This window comes from Balaenoptera acutorostrata, chromosome 9 (genome assembly GCF_949987535.1).
Source record: "Balaenoptera acutorostrata chromosome 9, mBalAcu1.1, whole genome shotgun sequence".
NCBI lineage: Eukaryota > Metazoa > Chordata > Mammalia > Artiodactyla > Balaenopteridae > Balaenoptera > Balaenoptera acutorostrata.
The window spans coordinates 15,237,504-15,254,267 of NC_080072.1; the positions used below are offsets into that span (position 1 = coordinate 15,237,504).

General features: G+C 36.5%; 1 protein-coding gene across 14 annotated transcripts in view; it reads left to right on the forward strand.

Annotated features, from left to right (window-relative positions):
• The window catches only part of PHF21A (PHD finger protein 21A), a 196,952-nt gene that overhangs the window by 15,112 nt on the left and 165,076 nt on the right, over positions 1-16,764 (forward strand). For all 14 annotated transcript variants that reach the window (XM_028166229.2, XM_028166228.2, XM_007181135.2 and 11 more), the window contains one exon: positions 15,680-15,720. The gene's annotated coding sequence lies outside the window, so the exon portion shown is untranslated. The remainder of the gene's footprint in view (positions 1-15,679; positions 15,721-16,764) is intronic.

A 16,764-nucleotide genomic window follows, 5' to 3' on the forward strand; every position in this document is an offset into this window, starting at 1 on the left:
GAGACAAATGTTGCATAGTGGGGAAAGAGCCTGAGCTTGGAGGTCTGACCTCTGGTTTGGAATCTTAGTGCAACCACTTAAAGTTGAGTGTGTGACCTTGGACTAATTATTTAAGCTCTTTTCAAAAAAGATGTCTCCTGTACATGCTGTATAACAAGCATTGTGCTGTTCACTTGGACTTCATTTTCTTTACTGATGACATAGGGATGATAATACTAACCTCTTTGGACTGATATGAAGGTAAAATGGGGAAGTCTTAGGACACTTTATAAGCAGTAGCTGCTATTATCATTGCTATTGTTACAGTCCCTCTAAAAGTTTATGGGAAAAGACTAAATATGGAACAGCTTAGGTAGAGAGGAGAGTTTTCTTCCTGAAACGTCATTAGAAAAGGTATGGATGGGAAAAGTGATTTAATGAGTTCTTGTTTGTGAAAACTGCTGAGAGAAATATAGAATACATGGGAGGGTGTCAGTTATTACAGAGACTTTAGAAAGTATTTCCAGGGCACTTTATATTTATTAAAACTCTTAGGATAAAGGATTATTTTGCACCAAGATACTGGTGTTTACAGTAGGTCACTTAGCACCAAGGCAGTAGTAGATAAGGCATTATAACTCACAAGTTCAAAATACTAATCAGCTGGTCAGTCCATTGGGTCTGTGGCTCAGGACAAATTGCTTGTGTTTGTTTAACCCTTGAGAACATATGCTTGGTGTAAGAACTAATGGAAACAAATGTAGAACCCCAGAGATATAAAAGTGGCATACAAATGCTTTCTAGCAATGATGGACACAGTTTATTTGCCTTGTGATCTTGAGCATTTTTCCTTTGTGAAATTTCCTCTCATCTGGTGCCTAGTCTTTTCTTACAGTAATTGTTATTTTCTTTCTATATTTAATCATCATATGTTACCTATATTGAGCCTAGAAACTGGGCCTGAGAGCAGGTTGATTGTGAGAAAAGCCACACTTTAAGTCTCTGCCTTACAGTGATCTCAGAATTAAGATTTTTTTGGTAAAGAATTTGAGTTTTTAATACATTTTGAGGGTTTTTTTTAATGTATTTTTGAGTTTTCAATGTATTCATTAGTATGTAGGTATCTGTAAGTGTATCTATAGGTATGTATGTATCTATCTGGTAAGTGAAACCAGTCATTGAGGGAAGGGGAATGATCATTAAGTATGAAATATAATTAATCTTATTCATTTACTGTCAATTTAGATCTGAAACTTTTTTGGTCTTTGGTCTGTATAGTTTTTTTCCTGAGATTCAACAAGTGTGTTTGAATATAGTATATGTTACCACTAGTGAGCATTTGAGTTAAAAGTAGAATAATAGCTTCCATTAACTTTTTGTTCTCATTTACCCAGCTGCACCATTTGATAAAGGCCTAGTAGGTAGATAGAGGTATTTAGTATATTTTATTTTTTAATAAATTTATTTATTTATTTTTGGCTGTTGGCTTCGTTGCTGCGTGCGGGCTTTCTCTAGTTGTGGCGAGCAGGGGCTACTCTTTGTTGTGGTGCGCGGGCTTCTCATTGTGGTGGCTTCTCTTGTTGCAGAGCACGGGCTCTAGGTGCACAGGCTTCAGTAATTGTGGTACACGGGCTTCAGTAGTTGTGGCGCACAGGCTTAGTTGCTCCGCGGCATGTGGGATCTTCCTGGACCAGGGCTTGAACCCGTGTCCCCTGTGTTGGCAGGCAGATTCTTTTTTTTTTTTTTTTTTTTTTAAAGGTTTGCATTTTTATTTATTTATTTAGTTAGTTTTGGCTGTGTTGGGTCTTAGTTTCTGTGCGAGGGCTTTCTCTAGTTACGGCAAGCGGGGGCCGCTCTTCATCGCGGTGCGCGGGCCTCTCATTATCGCGGCCTCTCTTTTTGCGGAGCACAGGCTCCAGACGCGCAGGCTCAGTAATTGTGGCTCACGGGCCGAGTTGCTCCGCGGCATGTGGGATCTTCCCAGACCAGGGCTCGAACCCGTGTCCCCTGCACTGGCAGGCAGATTCTCAACCACTGCGCCACCAGGGAAGCCCCGGCAGGCAGATTCTTAACCACTGTGCCACCGGGGAAGTCCTACTATATTTTATTTTGTCTGTGTTCCTAAAACATTGTTTCTGCTTTCTGAGCAGAAATTCCAACAAGTTTGTTTTGATAAAGTGCTGTACTTTAGCTCAACCAATATTTTTAAAAATAAAGCAATTTTAATTTTTTCAATTAAAAAATTATACTACTACTTTACAATAGCTAGAGTAAGTAAAGCTTTGTAGTTTTAGAATTAGCATAGCATGTGTACTGTGTTTTCTTTATTTCAGCCTGTATGCAGGGCTTATAAAAGTTGCTTCTCTTGGGTGAATGGAATTGTAAAAAGTTTAGAAGTGTATTTCATTTTAACAAATATAGGAGTTAGAAGTGGACCCTATAGCCTCTTTGGGGTTGATTTAAAGAATTACACAATTTTGAAAATCATTTTGTCCCTGCCTGATTTGTAAAAGGTGGGCTACTTATGACAGGGCTGAACTCCTGTTACACTTGTGCAGGAACCTGTGCAGTTCATGATGCATTAGCTACTTTGTAGAGAGATGCTGCCATCGACCCTCCATTGCTTTTCCTCTCCCCTCTTCTTTACAATCTTTTATGTCTGTACCGTGCCTATGCTATTCCCTGTCTGCTGTTCATCACTCCCTCCAAAGCAACCACCATCTTACTCTATTTCTCTTCAAAACAAAACATCACTGTAATTATTAGTTTTTAAACAGAGAGAGCTGTTATCAATACCTTAAGGCATAACAGTTTGTGGACCTCTCCATTTTGGGCCCTCAGCCAGGAGTTGGATAATAGCTTAAAATCACTTCCAAAGTAACTGAGTATTTGTGAAACATTTCATGTCTGGACTAAGGGAGAGAATAGAAAAAGACCTTTTTACCTCAAAAGTTGCCGTATTTTCTGGTAGGGGGTGAGATGGGATCATAGAGGGGGAGGGGGAAACCTTGTTACTTAACTAAGATAAAGGAAATAGGAAGCATTAATTTGTTAGATTGCCCTTTGTAGTCCTATGGGCCTAATTAGAGAAAGAAAATGGAAATGTTGGTGTTGCTCATTCTGAAAGTATTTTGATTTATTAGTAGAGAGAGGGCTAGTAGAACTTCTTTCTTTAGTTTGTAAAATACAAAATATGGTTATGATACCTTGTTATTAGGCATTGATTGCTTTCATTTCATTGTTGGTATTTGCATAATAGCAGACCTATTGTGCAAGTAGCAACACATTTCAGATTTTTTCGTAGTGATTTTGAACTGTTAACTGAATTGTTTTGGTAAGAAAAGTAAAAATTGGAAATCAGTTGTAGTTACATGTAATGGCTATGTTGGTTTTAAATTTAGTGGCTTCTAAGATCTGTATCAGGCATTTAATCCATTATTCAGTTACACATAGAGAAAAACATATTTGAGACAAGAGCTTTAACTTTATAGGATTTTAAAAAAATTATTTTTATGGAAATTTAAAAACACAGAAGTAGAGTGGATAATATTAACAAACCCCACGTACCTGTTAACCGAACTTCAACAATTATCAGTATTTTGCCAGACTTTACGGTATGTGAAACATAACAAGGAAAGTAATTTTATGTTTTTAGAACACGTATTACAAGTAGATATGTTGGTATACTCAAAGGAAAAGTATGTGTGCCAGAATGTTAACTCTTCATACACTGTAAATTTAATACTGGTAATCATCTTTTAGGATAATGTTGCTTTCATTTGTTTTTTGACTTATTGAAGATATCTGAGCCACCATCAACTTGATGGAGAACCATGTCTGCTGGAAAGATTTTAGTTTTCTTCTCTATCTTTAGAAACTCAAGATTATTAGTTTTGAATTTACTATTCTTATGAGTTGCATTTAATTTATATGTACTTGCCTCTCTGCAGTGTTTGTGTGGACCACCGGTAATGATCATTTCTAGAGTATGTCAGGCAATATTTAAGTCAACTTAAAGTTGGAAATCACTAAACCCTGTTCTGTACTTTATCCTGCATATTCTATTTCTATTTTACCCAAATGTATATATTGATTGACTAGGGAATACACATTATAACTTGTGAAAGTTTGTTGAGGAGGGAATTTTGACTGTCTGCTATCCCTGGACCTGGTAACAGTTTTTAGGGTGTTAGAACTTAAGTTATTGTTTGTTTCTCTTTAGAGGAGTAGTAAGTTGTGCGTGTGTCTACAGTTGTGGGTCCTGTTCATTAGTAGTTACTACAAGGTGATGGTAGCCTTATTTCTAAATTTCCTTGCTTTTATTAGTTTATATTAGACCCATAGGGGTAATTATTCCACGCTGATGCATGAGGAAGTATACATAGTCATTGGTGGTTGTGCATCTAAACCCCTGTACAGTGCATTGGAAAGATATCTTTCAACATTATGATGCTGTTTGGCATACTTGGTGAAAGGAGTGTACTTATTTAACAGGACTCTTAATAAGCTCCCTCTATACCAAAGATATCTTTTAAAAAATTATACTTACGAAGACTTTGTAGTATTCCCCAGTAGAGTTCATCTAGAGCAGCAAAACCTTTCTAAAATAAAACTTATTCCTTTAACCGGTATTCATTTAAGTGGGTTTCTCTGTACTTGGTTTCCATGGAAATAGCGAATAGCTAACGTTATTTATAAGGTAGAAGTAAAATAGGGTGCCTAATGGGACCCCATGCTGCTCTGATGAAGAGACTTAGGAAAAAAATCCATGCTCATGGGATTTTTTTTTTAAACAAGGTTAATGGAAGCCCTGATTTCAGTCTTCTGTTACAGAACATATTTTTGGTTTTAAAGGCTAGCATTAATATCAAGCAAACTTCTTTTCTGGTCTGTATTGCTTTCACTTTCAAGTTTTAGGACCACTTACTTATCAGCATGATTGAGGCTTTACGCTTCAGACTCATGTTTCTCTGTGGTTTTTGTTTCAAAAGTTAAAATCCCCAGCATATTGTAGCTGTTTCAATTTCTCACTGATATTTCAAAGTACAGATAAAAAGCTAAATGTTCATTAATGATAGCAGTGATGGTAAAGAATCAATATGTTGGACTACATAGATTTTTTTTTTTTTTTTAATGTGAATGTTATGGAACCATTTAGTTTTCAGGCCTTAAGTCAGGGTTCTTCTTCATTAGTGTTGTAGAGCTAAACCTATGTAGTTAGAGAGAAAATATTCTAATTTTCTGTGGGAGATAGAAATGGGGAAAATCTTAATTTCTCTTTCTTTAAAAAGTGGATTGTTGCCAAAGCCTTTTAATTGAAATAAATGTTAGTTCTTTTAGTCTTTGAATGTGGATTTGGGATAAACCTTGGCTTTTTCCTCACTGCTACGGTAAGGCCTACTCTTAGTTTTCTAGGCTTACAGCAAAGCCTTGCGTTTCTTAAGCCCCTTCATGTGAAAGAATATCATTCCCTTTGTGTTTGTGATTGGTGTGTGTGTACGTGTGTGTGTGTGTGTGTCTCACTAATTTTTTTATAGCCTGAAAGGCACCTGCTCATTTTTTAGCCTGGTGGGTACAGCGGTGCTATATATATATTTTTTTTAATTAATTAATTAATTAATTAATTAATTTATGGCTGCGTTGGGTCTTCATTGCTACGTGCTGGCTTTCTCTAGTTTTTTTTTTATCATATGGTTTTTATTCTTCAATTTGTTAATATGGTGTATCACATTGGTTGATTTGCATATATCGAAGGATCCTTGCATCCCTGGGATAAATCCCACTTGGTCATAGTGTATGATCCTTTTAATGTGTTGTTGGATTCTGTTTGCTAGTATTTTGTTGAGGATTTTTGCATCTATATTCATCAGTGATATTGGTCTGTAATTTTCTTTTTTTGTAGTATCTTTGTCTGGTTTTGGTATCAGGGTGACGGTGGCCTCATAGAATGAGTTTGGGAGTGTTCCTTCCTCTGCAAATTTTTGGAAGAGTTTGAGAAGGATGAGTGTTACCTCTTCTCTAAATGTTTGATAGAATTCACCTGTGAAGCCATCTGGTCCTGGACTTGTTTGTTGGAAGATTTTTAATCACAGTTTCAATTTCATTACTTGTGATTGGTCTGTTCATATTTTCTGTTTCTTCCTGGTTCAGTCTTGGAAGGTTATACCTTTCTAAGAATTTGTCCATTTCTTCCAGGTTGTCCATTTTATTGGCATAGAGTTGCTTGTAGTAGTCTCTTAGGATGCTTTGTATTTCTGCAGTGTCTGTTGTAACTTCTCCTTTTTCATTTCTAATTTTATTGATTTGAGTCCTCTCCCTCTTTTTTTTGATGAGTCTGGCTAATGGCTTATCAATTTTGTTTATCTTCTCAAAGAACCAGCTTTTATTTTATTGATCTTTGCTATTGTTTACTTTGTTTCTATTTCATTTATGTCTGCTCTGATCTTTATGACTTCTTTCCTTCTGCCAACTTTGGGTTTTGTTTGTTCTTCTTTCTCTAGCTCCTTTAGGTGTAAGGTTAGATTGTTTACTAGAGATTTTTCTTGTTTCTTGAGGTAGGCTTGTATAGCTATAAACTTCCCTCGTAGAACTGCTTTTGCTGCATCCCAGAGGTTTTGGATTGTTGTCTTTTCATTGTCATTTGTCTCTAGGTATTTTTTAATTTCTTCTTTGATTTCTTCAGTGATCTCTTGGTTATTTAGTAACATATTGTTTAGCCTCCATGTGTTTGTGTTTTTTATGTTTTTTTCCCTGTAATTCATTCCTAATCTCATAGCGTTGTGGTCAGAAAAGATGCTTGATATGATTTCAATTTTCTTAAATTTACTGAGGCTTGATTTGTGACCCAAGATGTGATCTCTCCTGGAGAATGTTCCGTGCGCACTTGAGAAGAAAGTGTAATCTGCTGTTTTTGGATGGAATGTCCTATAAATATCAATTAAATCTGTCTGGTCTATTGTGTCATTTAAAGCTTGTGTTTCCTTATTAATATTCTGTCTGGATGATCTGTCCATTGGTGTAAGTGAGGTGTTAAAGTCCCCCACTATTATTGTGTTACTGTCGATTTCCTCTTTTGTAGCTGTTAGCAGTTGCCTTATGTATGGAGGTGCTCCTATGTTGGGTGCATATATATTTATAATTGTTATATCTTCTTCTTGGATTGATCCCTTGATCATTATGTTGTTTCCTTCCTTGTCTCTTGTAACATTCTTTATTTTAAAGTCTATTTTATCTGATATGAGTATTGCTACTCCAGCTTTCTTTTGATTTCCATTTGCATGGAATATCTTTTTCCATCCCCTCACTCTCAGTCTGTATGTGTCCCTAGGTCTGAAGTGGGTCTCTTGTAGACAGCATATATATGGGTCTTGTTTTTGTATCCATTCAGCAAGCCTGTGTCTTTTGGTTGGAGCATTTAATCCATTCACGTTTAAGGTAATTATTGATATGTATGTTCCTATGACCATTTTCTTAATTGTTTTGGATTTTGTTTTTGTAGGTCCTTTTCTTCTCTTGTGTTTCCCACTTAGAGAAGTTCCTTTAGCATTTGTTGTGGAGCTGGTTTGGTGGTGCTGAATTCTCTTAGCTTTTGCTTGTCTGTAAAGCTTTTGATTTCTCCATCGAATCTGAATGACATCCTTGCCAGGTAGAGTAATCTTGGTTGTAGGTTCTTCCCTTTCATCACTTTAAGTATATCATGCCACTGCCTTCTGGCTTGTAGAGTTTCTGCTGAGAAATCCGGTGTTAACCTTATGGGAGTTCCCTTGTATGTTATTTGTCGTTTTTCCCTTGCTGCTTTCAATAATTTTTCTTTGTCTTTAATTTTTGCCAATTTGATTACTATGTGTCTCGGCATGTTTCTCCTTGGGTTTATCCTGTATGGGACTTGCTGTGCTTCCTGGACTTGGGTGGCTATTTCCTTTCCCATATTAGGGAAGTTTTCGACTATAATCTCTTCAAATGTTTTCTCTGGTCCTTTCTCTCTCTCTTCTCCTTCTGGGACCCCTATAATGCAAATGTTGTTGTGTTTAATGTTGTCCCAGAGGTCTCTTAGGCTGTCTTCATTTCTTTTCATTCTTTTTTCTTTAGTCTGTTCCACAGCAGTGAATTCCACCATTCTGTCTTCCAGGTCACTTATCCGTTCTTCTGCCTCAGTTATTCTGCTATTGATTCCTTCTGTTGTATTTTTCATTTCAGTTATTGTATTGTTCATCTCTGTTTGTTTGTTCTTTAATTCTTCTAGGTCTTTGTTAAACATTTCTTGCATCTTCTCGATCTTTGCCTCCATTGTTTTTCCGAGGTCGTGGATCATCTTCATTATCATTATTCTGAATTCTTTTTCTGGAAGGTTGCCTATCTCCACTTCATTTAGTTGTTTTTCTGGGGTTTTATCTTGGTCCTTCATCTGGTACCTAGCCCTCTGCCTTTTCATCATGTCTGTCTTTCTGTGACTGTGGTTTTTGTTCCACAGGCTGCAGGATTGTAGTTTTTCTTGCTTCTGCTCTCTGCCCTGTGGTCAGTTGCAGCGAGCGGGGGCTACTCTTTGTTGTGGTGCGCAAGCTTCTCATTACAGTGGCTTTTCTTTGTTGTGGAGTATGGACTCTAGGCACCTGGGCTTCAGTAGTTGTGGCACGTGGGCTCAGTAGTTGTGGCTCACGGGCTCAGTAGTTGGGCTCGTGGGCTCTAGAGCACAGGCTCTGTAGTTGCGGCACATGGGCTTAGTTGCTCCGTGGCATGTGGGATCTTCCTGGACCAAGGCTCAAGCCCGTGTCCCCTGCATTGGCAGGCGGATTCTTAACCACTGCACCACCAGGGAAGTCCCAGCAGTGTTATATTGAGAAGTGAGGCAGTATGGAACACAGTAAGGTGCTATAATTTTTATTTAGTTCGTTTTGGTCATCCTTGGCAGCTTGTGATTGTTATCCGTTTGTCTGGAAGTGCTTTGTGATTATTCCTGGCTATCAGTGCAGCAGGAGTTTTCTTCTGTGTTTTAAAGGCAAGGATTGTAGTGTTCTTAAGGCTCCATCAGGGGAGGAGTTTTTGTTTTGTTGTGGGGGTGTGTGTGTGTGTGTGTGTGTGTTTCTTTGGACAAGCTTCTGCTACAGTTGGGTTTTCTGTGCTCTGGTTTAAAAATTTTTAGTTGTTTTAATCCTGTTGAATTTTTGTGTGAGGTATTTTATCTCCAGCAGTTCACTAGTTTTTTTCTGTGCTTATTGGTGCTATTTTTTAAAATTTCCTTTATGTGGTAATTGTTCTTTTAGTTTAGCTTTTTCTCGTATATTTTTAAAATTAGGTGTTTACCAATGACCTTCCTTAGTGACTTTTACTTGAATTATCTTTGTGCTTTGGAGACATAGGAATTGGGGTCTATTATCCCATCTCTGAGAGAACAAGTCCCAGTAGTTGCAGTTAGTGCAACAGAAAGGGTTTTCACAGATGCACTGCTGGGCATTGATCCTCCTCCTTGGTGCCTATGGTTTACACCCAGAACTCCCATTAGTGTTAATAGGAGGCACTTGCTTAAATCCCTATACACTAAGATAAATCCAAACTCTTTTGTAATGCTGTATAGATACCTCAGTTGTTTTTTTTGTTGATGGTAAGAGTTTTGGTCCTGAGGTTAACTGATTATTAAGATAAGAGTTTGAGTTGTCTTGGGATATGGGGTGATTTACTAAGTCTGATCTGTAATTAAGAAGGTTATGTTATGATGATTAGACTCAGAAAACATTTATACCTTTGTGAACTGTGGAAGCTTGTGAATAAGAATTTTTGTACTTTATAACATGATGAAGCAAGATTTCTTCTTTCCATTTATTTTTCTTAATACTTATCCACTACAAAATAAATGATTTTACAAGTTTTTGTACATATTTTAAGAACTTAGTAAAAATTATTTTTTTTATTTGTAAGCCTTTCCACAATTACTCTCTAGCATTTTAAGTCAGCTAATGCTGCTCACATTTTTCAAGCATATAGAAGCTAATAATCTGCACTGTCTTAGAGCGTGGACATTGCAATCACTGGTCAAGGATTAGATAATCACTGTTTACTATGCTTGTCTGAATTTTTGGATTTTTGTTACTTTATTTGTGTATAGTCTAATGGAAGGATTCCTAGATTGAGGGCAGTAAATTTGGGTTTTAGACTGGGCTTTGCCTCTTATAATCTTTATAGATTGTGGCTAGACATCTAGACTTTTTGGACCACTGTTCTTGAAATGAAGGTGTGGATCTGGCACTCTGGGGTGTCCATTCTAGCTTTAGGCTATTTGAAGACCCACTTTCCCAGGTACCAAAGGAAATAGAGGACTGTAAGGCAATGGTTCCTAATCCTGGCTATCCATCAGAATCTTCTGGGGGAACTTTAAATAAAATATAGATACCTGGGCTCCAAATGAGACATAATGATTTCAGAATCTTTAAGGGTAGGGCATGTGAATCTATGTATTTTTTGAAGTTTTAGAGCTATCCTGATTCTAAGTTTGAGAACTACTGGTGCAAGACATTATTTCTATTCTACTTGTGTGTGTGTGTCTAGTTAGGGAAAAATGACAGGTAAGTAACAGTGTGAGACAGTATGTGGTTAAATTCTAAGATGAATGAGAGAGATGATAAACAGTTTGAGAATTCAAAGAAGGGAGAACTGGGAGTTGGGAAGGTCTCCATTAATCAGTGAGTCTTTATCTGGACCCTAATGACTGGGTGGGATTTGGATAGGCAGAGAAAAGGTAAAAAAGGATATTCTTGGTATAAGAAAGAGCATCCCCCAAGTGAAAGTTTGGGGAGGAGAACAATTCTGATGAATGTTTTAGTCCTTTAGTATTCTACTCTTGCAACTGCTATAGATTTCCTAAACATTTGAGGGAGTGAGCCGTGAAGATATTTGATGGGAGAGAGTGTTCCAGAAGAGCCCTGAGAAGGGAACTTGTTTGGAGTTTCAGAAGTACAAAACAGAGGCCAGTGGCTGGAGCAGATTGAGCAATGGGGAGAGGGAAGGAGATGAGGTCTGAGAGTAACAGAGGCTCAAATCACTTAGAGCCTTGTGGGCCATTGTAAAGGACTTCTGCTTTTTCTCTGAGTATCATGGGAAGCCATTGGAGGATTTTGAGCAGAGGAGTAACTAGTTCTGTCTTGGATTTTAAAAAGGTCACTCTGGCTACTGAGAGAATAGACTTTGGGGGACAAAGATGGTAGTGGGGAGGCCAATTAGGAGGCTATTGCAGTAATGCAGGTGAAAGATGATGGTGACTTGGACCAAGGAAGTGGTAGTATATTTGAGACAAGTGGTCAAAGTCCATGTATTTTGACGGCAGAGGCAAGATGGTCAGTTACAGGATTGGATGTAGGGTGTGGGAAAGAGAGGAGTCAATGATGACTTTAAGGTTTTGGCCTGAAGGGATAGAGTTGCCATTTATTGAAATGGGGATGACTCTGGGGAGGAGGTTGGGGGACAGGTAGTCAAGAGTTTAGTTTTGGACTTGTTGAGCTTGAGGAGCCAATTTGACAGGTGTTGAACGGGCAGTTTGATATATGAGTTTGGAAATCAGGGGAAAGGTCTGGGCTAGGTACAAATTTGGGAGTCACCAGTACAGATCCTTTTATAGCTATGAGACTAGATGAGATTACCTAATGGGAAGAGTTCCAAGAACCGAGCCTTGGGGCAGTTCAACATTTTGAGGTCTTGAGAGATGAGAAGGAACTAGCGAAAGAAACCCAGAAGACTGGCTAGAGAGATTAGGAAAAAAATTGAGGGTGAGTGGTGTCCTGGGAGTCAAGAGAAGAAAGAAATTCAAGAAGGAAGAATGGTCAACTGGGTGAAATAATACTGTTCGAACAGAGAAATGAGGGCTGAGACTTTACTGTTGGGTTTAGCAACAGGGAGGTCACTGGTAATCTTAACAAGATTGAAGGAGGCAAAAGCCCTAATGGAGTGGGTGCAGTAGAGAATGAGAGGAGAGGAACTAGGGACAGTGACTTTGGTTAACTGTTTCAGGGAGTTTTGCTATAAATGGGAGTGTAGATATGGGACAATAGCTAGAGAAGTATATGGTGTCATGGGAGGCTTTTTTTTTAGACAAAGGAAACAAAATGATCCAGTAATGAGGGAAAAATTGATGCTTCTTGAGAGTGAGGGGAGAAGTGCTAGAGTGATGCCCATGAGAGGGTAAGGTTAAGAGGGATGGGGGCAAGAGGGATGATTATGATACTGAGGCCTAAAGGACTAAATCTCATTTAGCAGGATTCTGCTTTTTCTTCTGAGCATTTTTTGCATTTAAATTTATTTCAAACTTACTATATTCTGTTGGAATTAGGAAAGGCAGATAAAAAGCAGTAAAACTTACTGTATATAAAATTAGTGTATCAACTTGGTGTAGTAGAAGAGATTGAATCTTTTGCGTACAGTGACATTTTAAAGTGTCTTTGAATGACAATTATCTGTGCTATTCTAGTCCCTTATCAAAATTTATGATTGAGCACAGACTATAAACTTAATTGTTCAAAATTTGTAATGGGGTGGATTTTAGCCTAATTTAAAACATGATCTAGTGTTGAACTTTTTCTCTGCAAAATTTGTTTATTGTTTAATGTATAGTCTTCATACACAAAGGTTTTAGATGTTTTACAAAAAGTACTTACAAAGTAGTTATTAATCACCTTTGATTTATTGATGATATTTTAAATTTTACAACCACATCAGAAATCTGAATGATTCATTTCTTTACCAGCTCTAATTAAAGCAGCTACTTGTGAAGTTCTGGAGAGGAGGTGAACAATCTTCAGTTTGCAAAAAATCACGTGAAGTTATGTTAGCAAGATGGTATTCATCTCTAAAAGCAAAAATAATTTCATTTACTCCAGTTTATGTGTTTTGAATGTATTTTTCAAGAACAAGTCTATATTTTAAAAATTTAAGCAAATAAGGGAAAAATTTTGAACTACCTTAGCTACTAGTGTGAAATGTGAGAAACAAATTAAGTGGACTTTGAATCAGCTTAACATGAGGAAATCAAACTTGTATTTCAGTCTTATTATTTTGCATATGGATAGTGTAAAAAGTACAAATTTATATGTAAATCTTTTTTGCTGCTAACTCATTTTTATTAAATTACAGAAATAAAATCTTTTTTTTTTTAATCAGTGTCCGAACGGTAGTCAATAATCAGTCTTTAGGAGGAACACTTTGGTAGTTCTGATGCACAGTGTTTAAGACTCACCAGTCTAAAAATAATTTACTCTTTTTTGGGTATCTGAACCTCTGCGAATCTTATTTAAGTTGTGGATCCTCTTCCCAGAATTCTCATACATTCAAAATTTAGCATATAGTATCATGGAGTTGGCAAACCCCTCTGAAGCCTATTCATGGGTATCCCTTAGGCATAAAGGATCGCAGGTTTTAAACCTGCGCTGGATAGCTTACTTATGTGATTTTTCTTTAAAACTTTATATGAAGATTTTCCCAAAAATATGTGGTCAGTATTTATTGTAGTTTATTTCTTAGGAGAGTAACTGCTACAGCTGTTTAAGAGGAAGTGAGGTCTAGTGGAAAGGCCAGTTCAGTCAAAGGAATCTCAGGGTCTGTAGACTTTTCTCCAGCTTTACTACCAGCTAGCTGTGTAACCTTCCAGGAAGTCAGTTAACCTCTCAGGCTTTGATTTCCAATGTGATTTCTGCAGTCCCTGCAAGCAGTTTTATGAGTACTTTCATGATATCATGGTAAAATTCCTTGTCATTTAGGGATTGACTCTGCTGTTTATTTTTGGAGAAAATGCCCCAGAGATAAGGTGCATCCATTGTCCCTTTTTACTGAATATGATTTTCAGAAGAGTTTATTTGACTATACTTTCTCAAATGCCATATGAGTAAAAGTTAAAATCCCAACCCCATCCTGATCATTTTGAGTTTCAACATATTTTATATATTCTGGGTATAAGCCATTGTTGTTATATGTATTGCAGTTATAATCTCCAGTTCTGTGGATTGCTTTTTCATTCTTGTAAGGGTTTTTTTTTTTTTTTTGGGTGAACAGAAGTTCTTAATTTTAATTTGATCCAATTTATCTGTCTTTTCCTTTTCATTATATTTTAAAATGACAATATTTTACTTCCTAATCAACTGTTTTTATCCAAAGTCATTCATTTAACAAATAATGCTGTGGGAGATCGATGCATAATTATCCCCAGCATGAAAGAGCTAATAAGAAATGCCTAATAGGGAAAATAAGCCTGCAACATAGAGTTAAGAGTCCACTCAGTGAATTCATTCATTTAACAAATATTTACTGAGCATTTACTTCATGTTTTTGTTTTTTTGTTTGTTTGTTTTGGCTGCACTGTGCAGCTTGTGGGATCTTAGTTCCCCGACCAGGGATCGAACCTGTGCCCCCTGCAGTGGAAGCATGGAGTCCTAACCATTAGACCACCAGGGAATTCCCAAGAACCCACTTTTTAATAACCACATCATTCTACAGATTTTTGCATCATTTTTCTTTTGGTTGGGAGTCATTCTAATCTTGGTGATTAAAATTGCCATTTATATGGACTTTAGAACTTTAAAAAGTGCTGCTGCTAAAAGAAAGGCAGAATAAAACAGCAAATTGAATTTCTTTTGGAAATGAATGTTAACTGCATGAATCGGGGCCCTTTAAAATTATTTTACTGTATGTTTGGTATGACTGTACATGATTAAATAAAAATTTATAATTTGGATGACATGAAGATTTTTTGAAATATCCCTTAAGGAAATGAGAATTTACATTACACTATTGGAGTAACATAAGTCAACAAATGTACTATGTTTAAAGCATAAGGATGATTCAGGTTTGGAACATGGTATGTGGAGTTTAAATAATTTAATACTGAAATACTAAGGGAAAAGTTTTAATTTTTGCTTCCTAAATTTTTTTTTTAACTAAAAAAGAAGTTCGGGGCAAGGAAGAGTTAAAAATAAATAAACAATATAGCCTGACATGACTTTTCTGACCTTGAAATTAACTTAATGGAGTATAGTTAATCTTAAAAAAAAACAACACACAATTGATAAAAGCATCACTGAGCATTGGATTGAGATCCCAAAACCTTGATTTTCTTTCTGGCTCAATCACTGACTAACTATGTGGCATAGGGAAAGTCACTTTTGTGTTATGTGGTTTACAGTTTCAGGTGGTGAGACTTTAAGATTGTGAATGAAAAGTTAAATTATGACTATACATATAAAATGCTGTGAATTTTAAGCCTTATATAAAACAAATCCATTTCAAGATTAATTGAAAAAAAGGCCTTTTAAGTAGACCAAACTAAGGACCAGTGATGTTAGCCTGATTTGTAACATAAAGCAGCAAACAGTGAAAGTTCATTTGTTGGGGATGAGGGTTGTATTTCTGTGTTACTTAGATGAGGTGCATTTCATTTCTGTGTCTTTTAGGAAAGGGAAACCGTCAACTACTTACTTTTTCTTGTCTTGAAAAAGCTGTGGAAAAGTGAAAAAACTGGAAAATTAGAGATCTAACTGCCCTTGAATTCTTTCCTTGCTGTAAAAACTACCTATCTCTTTCTTTTTTTTTTTTTTCTTTTGGTTTTAAAGCTTTGGACATTTTTGTGTGTGTGTGTGTGTTTTTGTTGTTGTGTTAAAAACAGCTTTTGATGACATGTCATAAATCTGTGTTTGTAGTCTAATTCCATTTTCCCCTTCTTCTGTTGTAGGGAGCAAGAGAGCTGAAGGAGAGCCAGTTTCCCCAAAATTGGTAAGTACTTTTTTCAGGCAGCCATAGTGTGCCTGATGCTAGTTGGTTAATAATTCAAATGTTCAGTGAATTTTTTTTTTTTTTTTTTTTTTTTTTGCAAAAAAGCTCTCTCCCAGAAATGAGAATCAGGCTTTGCTGTTTGTACTGAGTGAAAGTGAATTTTTGTCTAATTTCACATAGCCATATCTCAAATGCATTTGTGTTTCTAATAATACTGCTAGGCTTGCACGTTCCTGCATTCAGTAACGTCTTAAAATGTAACGGTCCCCTTTGCGAAAAATGTCCTTAATGCAGTGGTTAGGGCTAAAAATTAAAAAATCAGGAAATTCAAACGTTAAGGTTCCCATCGTGTTTTGTATTACTTAATATGCGTTAAATTTGATGGCCTTAGTATATGTGCAAAATGGCTAGGTTAATGTAACTATGGGAACCTTGACTTTGAAATTTGGGACTCTTAAGCATGTATATTATTAAATTTAATGTTGAGTTGGCTTCATGTCTGATATTGCATTTTCAGTGTGTGTTTTGTATAATTCTTGAAGAGGAAAAAAAAAGAGAGAGAAATGTAGCAGTGTGGGGCATAGAGGCAAACACATTTTTTTCCTAGTATCAACTTTAATGTCTACTTTAACAGCTTATAAATCATCACACTTAATCATTTCTTTGAATGTCTAATTCAGATTACACAGGGCAGTCCAGTGTCTAAAGACCAAACAAATATTAATCTTATTTGGAGAGCATGTATTATGATTAAAAAATTAAATTCAAACAAGATAACTGGAATAGGGTAGTCCCCTAATGCAAGGCTACTCTTTTTTTTTTGTTTTAATTCTCTCTCATAGTAATTAATTTAGTGGGTGGAGTAGATATTTGGTTAAAGCTTCTTTTCATAATTATGGTCCTTGAGGTATCGCTTAACCTTTTGGGGATTGGGCTTGGAACGTGAAAGGGAGGCATTTGAACCAGTTAATCTTACATTTTACTACCATTTTATTCTACTTGCCTTTCTCTCATGGAACCACTTAAAATAAATAATCAAGACCC